Source organism: Schistocerca piceifrons, chromosome 5 (genome assembly GCF_021461385.2).
Source record: "Schistocerca piceifrons isolate TAMUIC-IGC-003096 chromosome 5, iqSchPice1.1, whole genome shotgun sequence".
Classification (NCBI taxonomy): domain Eukaryota; kingdom Metazoa; phylum Arthropoda; class Insecta; order Orthoptera; family Acrididae; genus Schistocerca; species Schistocerca piceifrons.
This window is the reverse complement of record NC_060142.1, coordinates 511,006,178-511,019,362: the sequence shown is the minus strand read 5'-3', so window position 1 is coordinate 511,019,362 and position 13,185 is coordinate 511,006,178. Positions and strand designations below refer to the sequence as shown.

The window sequence follows — 13,185 nt, the reverse complement described above, 5'->3', positions numbered from 1 at the left end:
CCTCCAATACTAAACTGGTGATCCTTTGATGCCTCAGAACATGTCCTACCAACCGATCCCTTCTTCTAGTCAAGTTGAGCCACAAACTCCTCTTGTCCCCAATTCTATTCAATACCTCCTCATTAGTTATGTGGTTCAAATGGCTCTGAGCACTATGGGACTCAACTGCTGTGATCATCAGTCCCCTAGAACTTAGAACTACTTAAACCTAACTAACCTAAGGACATCACACACACCCATGCCCGAGGCAGGATTCGAACCTGCGACCGTAGCAGCAGCGCGGCTCCGGACTGGAGCGCCTAGAACCGCACGGCCACCGCGGCCGGCATTAGTTATGTGATGTACCATACTTATCTTCAGCATTCTTCTGTAGCACCACATTTCGAAAGCTTCTATTCTCTTTTTGTCCAAACTATTTGTCGTCCACGTTTCACTTCTAGGCATGGCTACACTCCATACAAATGCTTTCAGTAACGGCTTCCTGACACTTAAATCTATGCTCGATGTTAACAAATTTCTTTTGTTTCCTTTACTGCTTGCTCAATATACGGATTGAATAACATCGGGGAGGGGCTACAACCCTGTCTCACTCCCTTCCCAACCACTGTTTCCCTTTCATGTTCCTCGACTCTTATAACTGCCATCTGGATTCTGTACAAATTGTAAATAGCCTTTCGATCCCTGTATTTTACCCCCGCCACTTTCAGAATTTGAAAGACAGTATTCCAGGCAACATTGTCAAAAGCTTTCTCTAAGTCTACAAATGATAGAAACGTAGGTTTGCCTTTCCTTAATCTATTTTCTAAGATAAGTCGTAGGGTCAGTATTGGCTCACGCGTTCCAACATTTCCACGGAATCAAAACTGACCTTCCCCGAGGTCGGCTTCTACCAGTTTTTCCATTCGTCTGTAAAGAATTCGTGTTAGTATTTTGCAGCCGTGGCTTATTAAACTGATAGTTCGGTAATTTTCACATCTGTCAACACCTGCTTTCTTTGGGATTGGAATTATTATATTCTTCTTGAAGTCTGAGGGTATTTTGCCTGTCTCATACATCTTGCTCACCAGGTGGTAGAGTTTTATCAGGGCTGGCTCTCCCAAGGCTATCAGTAGTTAATGGAATGTAGTCTATTCCCAGGGCCTTGTTTCGGCTTAGGTCTTTCAGTGCTCTGTCAAGCTCTTCACGCAGTATCATGTCTCCCATTTCATCTTCATTTACGTCCTCTTCCATTTCCATAATATTGTCCTCAAGTACATCGCCCTTTTATAGACCCTCTATATACTTCTTCCACCTTTCTGCTTTCCCTTCTTTGCTTAGAACTGGGTTTCCATCTGAGCTCTTGATATTCATACAAATGGTTCTCTTTTCTCCAAAGATCTCTTTGCCAGAAACGGACATTGTTTATAATAATAAGACAGGGACACACGGAAATGTTACTATTCAGTGGACCATCCGAATTTCGACTTTCTCCTCTACGAAACGGAGACAGCGCTCTTTTATTTGCGGCTAATACCAGTTGTACTGCCCGTGCCAACGAAACGCGTTTAACAATTACAATAGAGCGTCGATTATCCGAACTAATTGGGTGACATGCATGTTCGGAAACCAGTTCACTCGAATAACTGAACGGTATACTTTTATTTACCAACAACAGCTACATACTCGGGGTGATCAGAAACAGTCTGAAAAGCTTGTAAAGGCGTTGCAGGGCAGGTTGTGCAGAGAAATAACTGTTAGGAAAAATCGATATGTTGCACCGTTTCCGAGTTAATTGCGAAAATTCAAGCGGCGCGCCAGATAAAATTATTATCTTATTCTCATAGCGTAGATGATAGCGCACGAGACTGCTTAGCCTTTGGCTCGGTTTAGATCCTTACTACCATCCCATGTGCAATTTCTGTATATCTCTCTTGTTAGGTTTTAGGAAACCAAATGAACGACACGTGTGGTGACACCGTCGTTGGCGGGCCTCTTGAATTCGCGCGCGCAACGACCTGATTGGCTAACTTTAGTGTTAATCCACTCGGAAACGGTGCAATGTATAGAATTTTTTCTTAACAATTACTTATCAGCACAACCTACCCTGCAAAACCATTACAAGCGTTTCATCTTATTTCTGACCATCCTGTATTTATAATAATCTCTTGTTAAAAAGGCAAGTAGAGTAGGAATCTATGTAGTACAGCTCAGTAAATAAGATATTTGAAATACATATGCATTTTTCATGTACAGTACATGTGTGTAGAATTAACACTTAAAAAATCCTTTATTCTGGTCTGTCTAAGCAAGCCTATCCGCTTACGAGCAGCAAAGTCACGCACATTTTTCACGACGGATGTCTGATACTGGTCGCTTTCATCTTGAGATTCAAACCATCGCAAGGCAGTAGCTAAATGTGTAAATGCTTCCAGAAGCAACCAGTATATTTCCATCTTAATTTTTTGCACCACTAGTTGATGAGATGCAGGCGGCATCAGTTTTATCAGTGATGAGGTTTACAATTTCGCTATCCTGTTTGATCTGGCGCCCTGGTTCAGCATCGTCGACACTCATCCATTATTGGACATAACTCTTCAATCACATTCATGGCAACTGAGTTCTTGTAGCATACTGAGCATTATGGACGTATCATTCTTTTCTTCATTTTCAATTAGACTTTGGAAACTTTCTGCCATACCCGAAATTTTATTCCAGTTTTTTTTTTTCATATTCTATTTCTTTACACTATCCCATGCTGCTTCGATAATGTGGGATGCATCTTTCAAATCAATATTTTTATGATTTCTTAACAAACTTTCTTGTCCTTCCTTTTCTCTTTCTAACAATAACTTATAATTCTTTTCCGTAATATCGTGGAAAGTCTCCATAACACTTTGATCCATGGGCTGTAATAAGGGTCCTGTCCGTTAAGGTGGAAGAAATATCACTTTTCTGAATTCGACCTATTCGTTTACGATATCATATGGTGAATGAGTTGGTGCGTTGTCAAGGAGCAGTAATGTTTTCTCCGTTTTGCCATTCTTTAACTGGTGAGCTTTTACACAGAGTACAAAAACTTCCATAAATCATTCTGTGAAAATCGTTACTATTCATATAGGTGTTCTTTTGTGAGGTGCAAAGAATAGGCATCGTAGACATATTTATGTGTTTAAAACAACGCGGTTTCTTACTTTTACCAATGACGAGTATAGGCAATCGGTGGCTACCAGGAACATTAACAAAAGCTAAATCAATAATACGATCCTTGCGCTTATTTTCGGACCAGGTGCTGCAAATTCACGACGTGAAGAAACAACTTTTCTTGGCAAAGCTTTCCACTTAAGCCCAGTTTCCTTAGCATTGTAAACGTAAAGCATAATCTTCTTCCCTCAATACGTCCCTTGGATTGATTTTGAAAGAACCAGCTGCTGAAAAATCAGCAGACACTTTTTCTCCACACATTTGAAGCTCACAAATGCTGTGCATTGACTTAATCCCCATTGGGATATTTCGTGATCTCTCAAAGGCTTTTGATTGTGTGAATCATAAAATTCTTCTACATAAGCTTAAGTATTGTGGTATTAGAGTGACAGTGCACAAATGGTTTAATTCATACTTAACTGGAAGAATGTAGAAGGCTGAAATTAACAGTACAGTTAGTCTACTAAAACCAGCAGAGTCCTCTAACTGGGGAGGTATCGAGAATGGTGTCCCACAGGGTTCAGTCTTGGGTCCCTTATTGTACTTAATATACAGAGGGGTCCAAGAAAATGTATCCACTGTTTAAAAGTTCATAACTTGCAAACTAATTGGCGGAGTTGTCTCATTTTTGGTGAAAGTGTAGCTGAAAGTCCAAATTTAAAGATATCACTGTAGGTGTTCGAAATGGTCACCATTAACATCCACACACAAATGATGCCGCCGATCTGCAGCACGAACTACTGAATGCAACGTGTTCAGTTGGATATTTGCACATGAATGTACGATGGATTCTCGAAGTTCATCCAATGTGCGTGACTTTTGCTGATAAACGACGTCCTTTAGTGTTCCCCAAAGGTAAAAGTCCAGAGAAGTTAGGTCTGGGGAACGTGGTGGATACTCCACAGCACCTCTACGGCCTATCCATCGTCCAGGTAGATCTTAGTCGAGATACGCCCTAACACGATTTTGGTAGTGGACTGGGGCACCATCTCGTTGAAAGTAAACTCTTCTGTCTCCATAAAAGTCTCGGATGGCAGGTAAAATGGATGTCTGAAGCTTCTAAAGGTACACCTCGCCGGTAACTGTGCCGTCAAAGAAGAATGGCCCAATCAAGCCCTGGTAAGACAACCCACACCACACATTTACTCCTGGCAAATTCATGGCTTTGTCTACATGGACGTTCGGACTTTCTTCGGCCCAGTAGATGCAATTGTGGCGATTTACTGTACCATTGAGTTTGAACTGTGCCTCATCAGACCACACAATCACCTCTGCAAACTCGTCATCGTTGCGCACCATGTTAATAAACCACTCGCAGTACTCCATTCTATGATCTGGGTCGTCCTCGTTCATTGCGTATAGCAATCATGGGATGTAGCACTTCCACTTTGCTGTCTTCAAAATTCGCCGAACACTTGAGCGACTCACTCCAGTTTCACGGGCACACTGTCTCTCAGACTTCTGTGGTGAGCGATGAATTGTTGTAACACACGACAGGAGTTAGCTGGACTTGGTACTGTTACAGGTCGTCCACATCATTGTTTGTGTACATCTTTAACACAGCCTTCGGCTTCAAATTTGTCTCATATGCGACGAATCATTAAACGTGTCAGTGGCTCTGTTCGATACTCATTTCGCCGTTGCCATTGAACCTCATTAGTACTTTCGTACTTAAAATATCACTTCAAAACTGACTTCCTAACATCGAATGTTAGCCTTGCGTCAGCCATGTTTACTCGAGTAACTAGGTGCAACTAAGAACAAAACACTGACTATCTGGCGACTGTCATCTGACAAAACAAAATAACGCAACACAACGCTTGTGTGGCGATTGCCGAAACTACAAACTATTACACTACGAAAGATGAGACAACTCTGTCAATTAGTATGCCAGTTATGGATTTTTAAACAGTGGATGGATTTTTTGGGACCCCTTTGTATATTAACGACTTGCCACTCTATATTCATGAAGGTGCAAAGTTAGTTCTTTTTGCTGATGGTACAAATATAGTAATCACACCCAAGAAGCAAGAATGAGCTGAGGAAATTTCAAATAATGTATTTCAGAAAATTATTAAGTGGTTCTCTGCAAATGGACTCTCACTAAATTTTGAGAAACACAGTTTATACAATTATGTACAGTAAATGACATAACACCATTGACAAATGTAGACTATGAACGGAAGTCTGTTGCTAAGGTAGAATACTCAAAATTTCTGGGTGTGTACATAGATGAGAAATTGAATCGGAAGAAATTCAGCAACTTATGCTATTAGGGTTATTGCAAATTTTGGTGATAAACATATCAGTAAATTAGCCAACTATGCCTATTTTCATTCACTGCTTTCATATGGCATCATATTTTGGGGCAATTCGTTATTAAGAGCGAAAGTATTCATTGCACAAAAGCGTGTAATCAGAATAATAGCTGGAGCCCACCCAAGATCATCTTGCAGACATTTATTTAAGGAACTCAGGATATTCACAGTACATTCGCAATACATATATTCACTTATGAAATTTGTCGTTAATAACCCATCCCAGTTCAAAAATAACACCGCAGTGCATAGCTACAACACTAGAAGAAAGGATGATATTCACTATTCTGGATTAAATCTCACTTTGGCACAGAAAGGGGTGAATTATGCTGCCAAAAAAATCTTTGGTCGTTTGCCAAATAGTATTAAAAGTCTGGCAGATAGTCAACCAACATTTAAAAGCAAATTAAAAGAATTTCTGAATGGCAACTCCTTCTAGTCAATAGATGAATTCTTAGATATGAAGTAGTTAAAAAAGAAAAAATATCATTATTTTGCATAAAGAAAATTTATGTTAAAGTGACACATTCCACATCATTATGAAACGTCGTATTCATGATCTATGGAAGAAGGGTTAATGTATGTATGTATCAGCCCGTGTTGGCTTTAAAATTCGATGGCCCTCCAAGGTTTTCATTAAATTGATTTCTCATTTCACACAGAATGGGACCAGAGATAGGTTTTCCTTGTGGTCTTTTTTTGTATAACGGTAACAGCAACATCTAGATCCGTGTCGTGGCGAGCTTCATAATTTTACGACTTGCCGATCCATCAGCAGAATGAAGCCCAAATATAAAATTTGTAATGCTCTTTTGTTTTTTTAATATATACGTAATTGTCGACTTACCAACCTCGTACTCATTATATAATTTCCTCTAACATTTTAATAATCTCGTATTCACCTCTCATAGGAAGGACACAAGTTTACATTTGGGCATTTTATATCGGAAGCTTACTTTACGCGGTAGCGTTGACTCAAGTGATCTTAACAAAGAAGTAACAGTTCGGTTAAGCCTTAAGCGGTCGTTCGGTTGACTGACGTTCGGATGATCGACGCTCTACTGTAAGTGCAGTTTTCATTTGTTTGACACACAGCTTGTATTAACCCGTAACTGGTACACCTATAAATTGTAACACATAAGGTACATCTGGGTCCTCGGGACCCACCCAAGTTTTGAGTATATTTTGGTAAAAAAAACACATTTAAATGAAATTTAAATATGAAACTTTTATTAATGTTTTGTTACTAATGTTTTAAAACCACATTCCTCATTTATGGTCATACCTTAAAGATGTTACAAAAAAGGACAATAAACTGCATAAAATACGAAATGTGAAAAATATACTTTTGGAAAGTCCTGCACATCAGTTACAAATAGTAAGATAGACAACTGAAACTTCACGTTTAAACACAAAATGTACTATGCTTCACAACAGTAAGCCAGAAGAAAAGTTCAAAATCAATATAAAAATTTCTGCAGGCACAACTTTTGGATAAATTTTAGTACATTTCTCAGCTAAATGACTATGTGATCTTTGAAAATAGCAGAAATTATGACAAAATATTAGGTTTCAATTATACAGCATCTTCACCAGTCCATTTCAGTTATTTCATTCATCCAGACTACCGAAACAGTTTGGACATAAAGCAGTGGAACATTCCAAACATAATGGTGTTCGACATCTGGCACACGCCCGGGATGCTTTCCTGTCTTTTTTAGATGGGCACACTGAGCATCTTTTCCTCTTCGATTTAGTAGCACCAGCTTCACTGTGAACCTGGGATGTTCCTGATGCCTTGGAGGGGGTCATGCCTAGAATATCACAAATGGAATTTCGGATATCTTTTCTCAAAAATGGAGAATCCAATCTTCTTTTCATACAATCACTTATGAGTTGTGTACCTAGTTCAATGAGGAATTCTCTGCGTGTCACATCATCAGTATCTTCTTTCCCATGGTACAAAACAAAAGCATTTACACCTGCTATATCTAGCATAGTGTAGAAGACTGCCATAGGCCACCGCCTTGTTCTTCTAGAAGTCGTGTAATTATGCGTCTTTTCGTCAAGTGCGTCAACTCCACCTTTTGTTTTATTGTAGTCATGGATTATTTCAGGCTTATTTTCCACCATACATTCTCCATGGTGCATTGTCGATATCAGGTTGACAACCTTGTTCTTTTTGGGGACGTGTGAAAGTATTGTTACAGAACCAGAGTATCCGTAGATTGAAGAAGACACATTTCTGCCCTTTGCTGTTGAAAAGCTTGGTGGTAGCTCAGCCTTGTTCTTTCTCATGGTGCCAATATAAGTCAAATTACAGTTCGACAACTCATTGACCAACTCCACACTTGAGAACCAGTTGTCCCCTGTCACATTTCTGTTACTTCCCTTGATTGGTTCAACCAACCGCATGACAACAGCTGTTGGTAAGAGGACACGGCGCGGGATGGCTACAGCTGATTTTCCCGAATATATCTCTGCATTCAAACAGTAGTGCATTTTGGCATCAGCTAGAATAAATATTTTTATACCGTATTTCCGTGGCTTGGATGGAATGTACATCCTAAATGGACATCTACCACGGAATCCTACAAGCATTTCGTCAACAGTGACGTACTCTCCGACTGAATAGTTTTCTTGACAAGCTTCTATCAATGAATTGAAGAGCCAAGAGATGTGGTACAGTTTATCTGTGAGTTTCCTTGCGTCACGGGTTGCTGCATCATCAAAACGAAGGCAACGTAATAAAAACAGCAAACGTTTCAAGGGCATAGTTGCCCTAAAAATTGGTCTACCAGTGCCGTTTGTAGCATATAAACCATTCAGATCTTCGTTGTTTGACTTGAAGGCTCCCCACAAATAACAAAGACCTATGACAGCTTTTATTTCAGTACTGTCTGTTAGATTTGAAAAAGAATTCTTTTTTGACTCAGGTGGCAATGACATAATCTTTTCATTGGTTCTGAGTACTACCTCTGCAATCATTTCTTTGCTGAAAAGTAGTTCCCAAAATGCTAGAGGGGTCTTTTCTGTTACCTGTCTAGCTGCATTACGTATGCCAGGAAAGTGAATTGGAGCAATGATGTTGGTTTGAGAGGTTCTTCCACGTATGCTGGGTGTTGTTGACCACTTGAATCTGTTTCTTCCATAGATATAATTAGTTCCAGATTGTTCGTTGTTACTGTCTCCATCATCACTTTCATCACTTCCAGTTTCATGTTCACTAATTTCATAGTCACTGTCGCTTCCACTTATGTCTTCAATATCACTGTCCAATGGTTCGTTCAGATTATCTGTAGTATCTTCCTCGCTCATTTTTCTGAAGCACTACACCGTAAATCCAAGATACCGGAAATAATGCCACGAAAAGAAAACTTTCACTAACGGTACACCTGGGTCCACGGGACCCGATCACCTTTATAGAAACAAAACTAACAAAGAAACGCCTGCAACAATGTTGTGGGCTGGTAGCCAGTTGATTGTTAGGAGAGTACAGGGAGAGGGAAGTCAGTGCTACCACACACATCACGGAGCTGGAAAAAAGAAATTTCGCTCGGGTCCCTGGGACCCAGGTGTACCAGTTACGGGTTAAAGAAGAAGACTAGGTCTGTAATAATTTAAACGTACCTCTGTGTCTTCGGGCCCTGCTTTACAATGACTTTTTACTTTATGCACCCATAACAGATTGAATTGTAAGATACTTCTCGCCTTCTGTTGCTTATTTGAATAGATCTAAAAATGGTACGAGTGTTTTTGCGGCGTTATTGTCGTAACAAAGAACGCTTGTCGGAGACGCCATTATTGGCAAAAAATTTCCACGTACTGCCTAACTGCAAACTATAGCATTCTAAACAAGCTAACTGTACCACATGCTCTCTGTTTCTTGTACCTAGATGTTTGTATCAAATTCACGTCACCAATTTGTGATGGACAGTTTCTTTGGGAACATAAATCACGGAATAAACCACTACAACCTCAGGTTTCAAATGATCGTGTGTTTCGCGACTGTGTTCAAAACCTGTGTAATGCATGCATAATGCATTCACGCCTATAGCCTGTAAGTGTTGGGATCCATGGGGCTCGTATTTCATTGGCTTGTCTTTTAATGCTTCATCCCGCCTGATATCAGTGTAAAGGACGAAGATATCTGGCTCACATTACTAAACATGTTTTATTTGCCGTTCTTTCGGTGAAATTCGGTTCAGAACTTACTCTTTGTCATGTTCTTCAGATATGTGCTTTCGTTTGGTGGCAGACCTGTAAGACGGGAGAGCAGAGCACCTGTCACAGTAAACATAACTGATTCCCATGCTTACCAGAAACCTCCCCCAAACACAGCTACAAACAGCGTCTTTCGCATTGAGGATATATTATTTCGCATCAAGTTTCATTTCCACAATCTCCTTCATCTCACATTCACGTGCCATGACCCGGTAGTGGGCGAATGTTCGGCAGTTGAGTAACTAGAGTAGACAGTTGTGGCTTTCGAACGTGTAATGCTCAAATGAGTGGGAAGGAATTAGAGTGCAGTTGCTCGCCTCGTTCAAAGTGGCTGTACTGACATCAGTTAGACTTTCATGGAACTACACTCACTGAGTAATTCGGCCGAGTATAAACGCCCAGTGCAGATCTCTGATATCGACAAGCCTTTATGATGTAATGAAAATGTCGAGGCTAAAAATTTGCTTGATCAGTGGATCCACCATCCAAAAATGACAACAACTGAGACACTGATACTAACATGAAAGTAAGTGAACATCAGGTGCACATGACATAAAAGTGGCACCTCATGGTGGCTTATGCTCACAACTTTGACTGAACATTGCTGAGGAGGGATCGCCAGTACTAAAGTATATAGATTGGTTAATGACTGAAACTGATGTGCCAATATCGAAAATAAATGTCACTGGAATGTCATGGACTGCTGAATGTAACAAAATTTTACTTCTGCAATGTGACACCTGCGTAAACACATATAACACTTATTCTCGTTATGTAGTCATTTCCATCTGGGATGCAAGGAGAAACAGTCTGGGCAAGTTGGGAACAAAGTGTATCAACACAAATGTTGCCTGATACTGATGTAGGGTGGCCACTACTAAAAAGAACTTCTTTAGTACATGAGAGACTGTTATAGAAGCCACTACAGTGTACGATTGTGACTATGGGTCATGTGTGAAATGTTAGAATGTGCTGAATATGTTTGTCATGCAGATTGCAATATCTCAAATCCAAGCACAATTCACAGTACCTCAGCCAAGAATGGGTCAGACTGTCTTAAGGCTTGTGTGCAGAACTCCTTAGCTGGAGCTAAAGTACTTACTACATCGTATATCAAATTTTCTGCATGTGCTTTACCACAGAAACGTGTGAATTTACATTTTCTACTGAAGGCCTTCGAATCTGCAATCCAAAATATGTGACTTACATGGCAACTGACTTGTGGTGTTGTAAGAATTCAGGAGTAAATTCCATCACACGTGTTTTGTTGGAAAAATGGTTGGATAATAAAGAGAATATGTCGGGCAACAGTAACACAGACGGATCAGACAGTGGGGCCAACTTTGAACCAAATAATGTAGCTGAGGATTTGTAGACAACAAAAGTGCTATTGATGATCTGGACATTTGATATCACTTGCCAGAAAGTGTGGCAGGAGGTGCTTTCGATGTACTTACCAACCTTCTTGAGCTCGTTGAGTGGCTAAAAAGCTGGGATAGCTGGCAGCACCTGGGACTGCTGCAGTATAGAACTAGTTAATTCCTTTACCGATTCATGATGCTGCCTAAGATGTTGCTGTGAAAGCTAAACCAATTTTTCCTCCATGATAGTGCTTGAAAAAACCAAACACACAGCTATCTTGTCATCAGTACTGTAACCTTCACTTTAGGGGCAACAATATTTATTGAACACATCTGCTACAGCAGATTAAAATGGTCCAGTAATTCATGAAACTAGATAATATCAGTTCTTGATGGAAATTAATATAAGCTATAGAACCTTACAGAAACAAATATGCAACAATATCTGACTAAAATTGATATAGGCCTAAGTGCAAGCACTACTACTTTGTTTTGGACACACATTCAAATAATAATATTAAGCAAAGTTCCACTTAACTCTTGTGGTGGTGGAAGCCACGCACTCATTTGCCCAAAGCATTATACCACAAGTCCAAAATGGTCCAAGTAAGCAGCAGTAGCAATCACAGTTCACTTTTATAGCGGAAGTTGGATAAAAGCAAGTCTACCACTGGATTGCCTTAGATTTTCCAATTATGGAAGTTTGTGTGAACAGACTGTGATCAGGGGTGTTCCCACTGTAGGTACCCTCATCAGACATGGGTGATGTTAGGCAATTTGATACATTTGTGTCTTTCATTTCCCTAGATTAAAATATATACCGTCCCTTGAATTTTTACTAATTTAACCATGAAAACACAGCTGTGTATTAAGTGTCACTGTAGGTGACAACAAATATGACAAGGCACATACCAGCCTTGCTGCCATCAAAGACAGCACCTAAAACAAATTAAATACCAATAGTTTAGATATCATTTGGTGGCTCTTCAGCCAATATAATTAACATTTTAACACCATTTAATACATGATGAGGCAGTTTCTTGTATAAAACAGTAGTCTGTAAAGATTTATTCTGTATCTGTTGCTTCACTTACATACCATAATACAAAAACTTCATTCAAAGTTAACACATTTTTAAATTCTCATTTTGGTTTTTGGAAAAGAAATCCTATGAGAGCTAAAGTAACACTCAAATATAATACCTGAATTTTATTCATTGGCTATAATTACACTAACCTACATGGAAGCCATTGCAGAATTCCCATTACAAAAGGAAGACAAATGAATATTGGAGAACAATGCTTCTCATAAAATGCATATTCTGTTATCTTTTGCTTACAATGTGTCATTGCACATATATTATGCTATACATCACATTGGACAGTTCACAATGTGTATGTTAAGTGCCCAAATGTACCATTAGTACTGATGTGGTTGTCTCTGAAATAAGATGACAATTGTTGCATTTATTGGAATGGAAATTAGGTTGTATCACCAAACTTCTTGTAACTAACCCAGATGCTTCAGAAGCCGCACACCATTCATACGAAGTTGCCTCATCATAATCACAACATTAGGAAGCCTGCAACTGCACGATTACTGATAAAATTTTCTGCAAAGAGGGGCAAATATTTACAAAGTAATAACAAATCATTAAGGAGATGTTGAAACACAGATAGGCCGACAAAAAGACTGTCACAAAATAAGTTTTCAGCTAACGATGCCTTTGTCAAAAATATACGACACAGACACCCCCCCCCCCCCCCCCCCCACACACACACATGAAAGTGCAACTCACACACACATGACAACAGTCTGTGGCAGTTGAAGTCACACTACAAGCAGCAGCAGCAGCAGCAGCAGCAGTGCATGATCAGAGAGGCAACTGGGTGGGGGTAAGGAGGAGGATGGGGTGGGGAGGGTGTGGGATAGCAGGGTAGGGATGAGGGACAGTGAATTGCTGCTGGGGAGAGTGCAGGGACGACGTGGAGAGAGGATAGAGCAGCTAGGTGCATTTGGGAGATTAGATGGAGAGTGGGGGGAGAGGTGGGGTAACAGAGAAAGAGAGAAGTGAAAAGTGCTTTGGTGTATTAGAGGGCTGT

At 40.0% G+C, this 13,185-nt stretch overlaps 1 protein-coding gene across 2 annotated transcripts in view; it reads right to left on the bottom strand.

Annotated features, from left to right (window-relative positions):
- Window positions 1-12,236: 12,236 nt before the first annotated feature.
- LOC124798424 (zip homologous protein 2-like) overlaps window positions 12,237-13,185 on the bottom strand; it is a 113,663-nt gene continuing 112,714 nt past the window's right edge. For both annotated transcript variants that reach the window (XM_047261831.1, XM_047261830.1), the window contains exon 10: window positions 12,237-12,695. The gene's annotated coding sequence lies outside the window, so the exon portion shown is untranslated. The remainder of the gene's footprint in view (window positions 12,696-13,185) is intronic.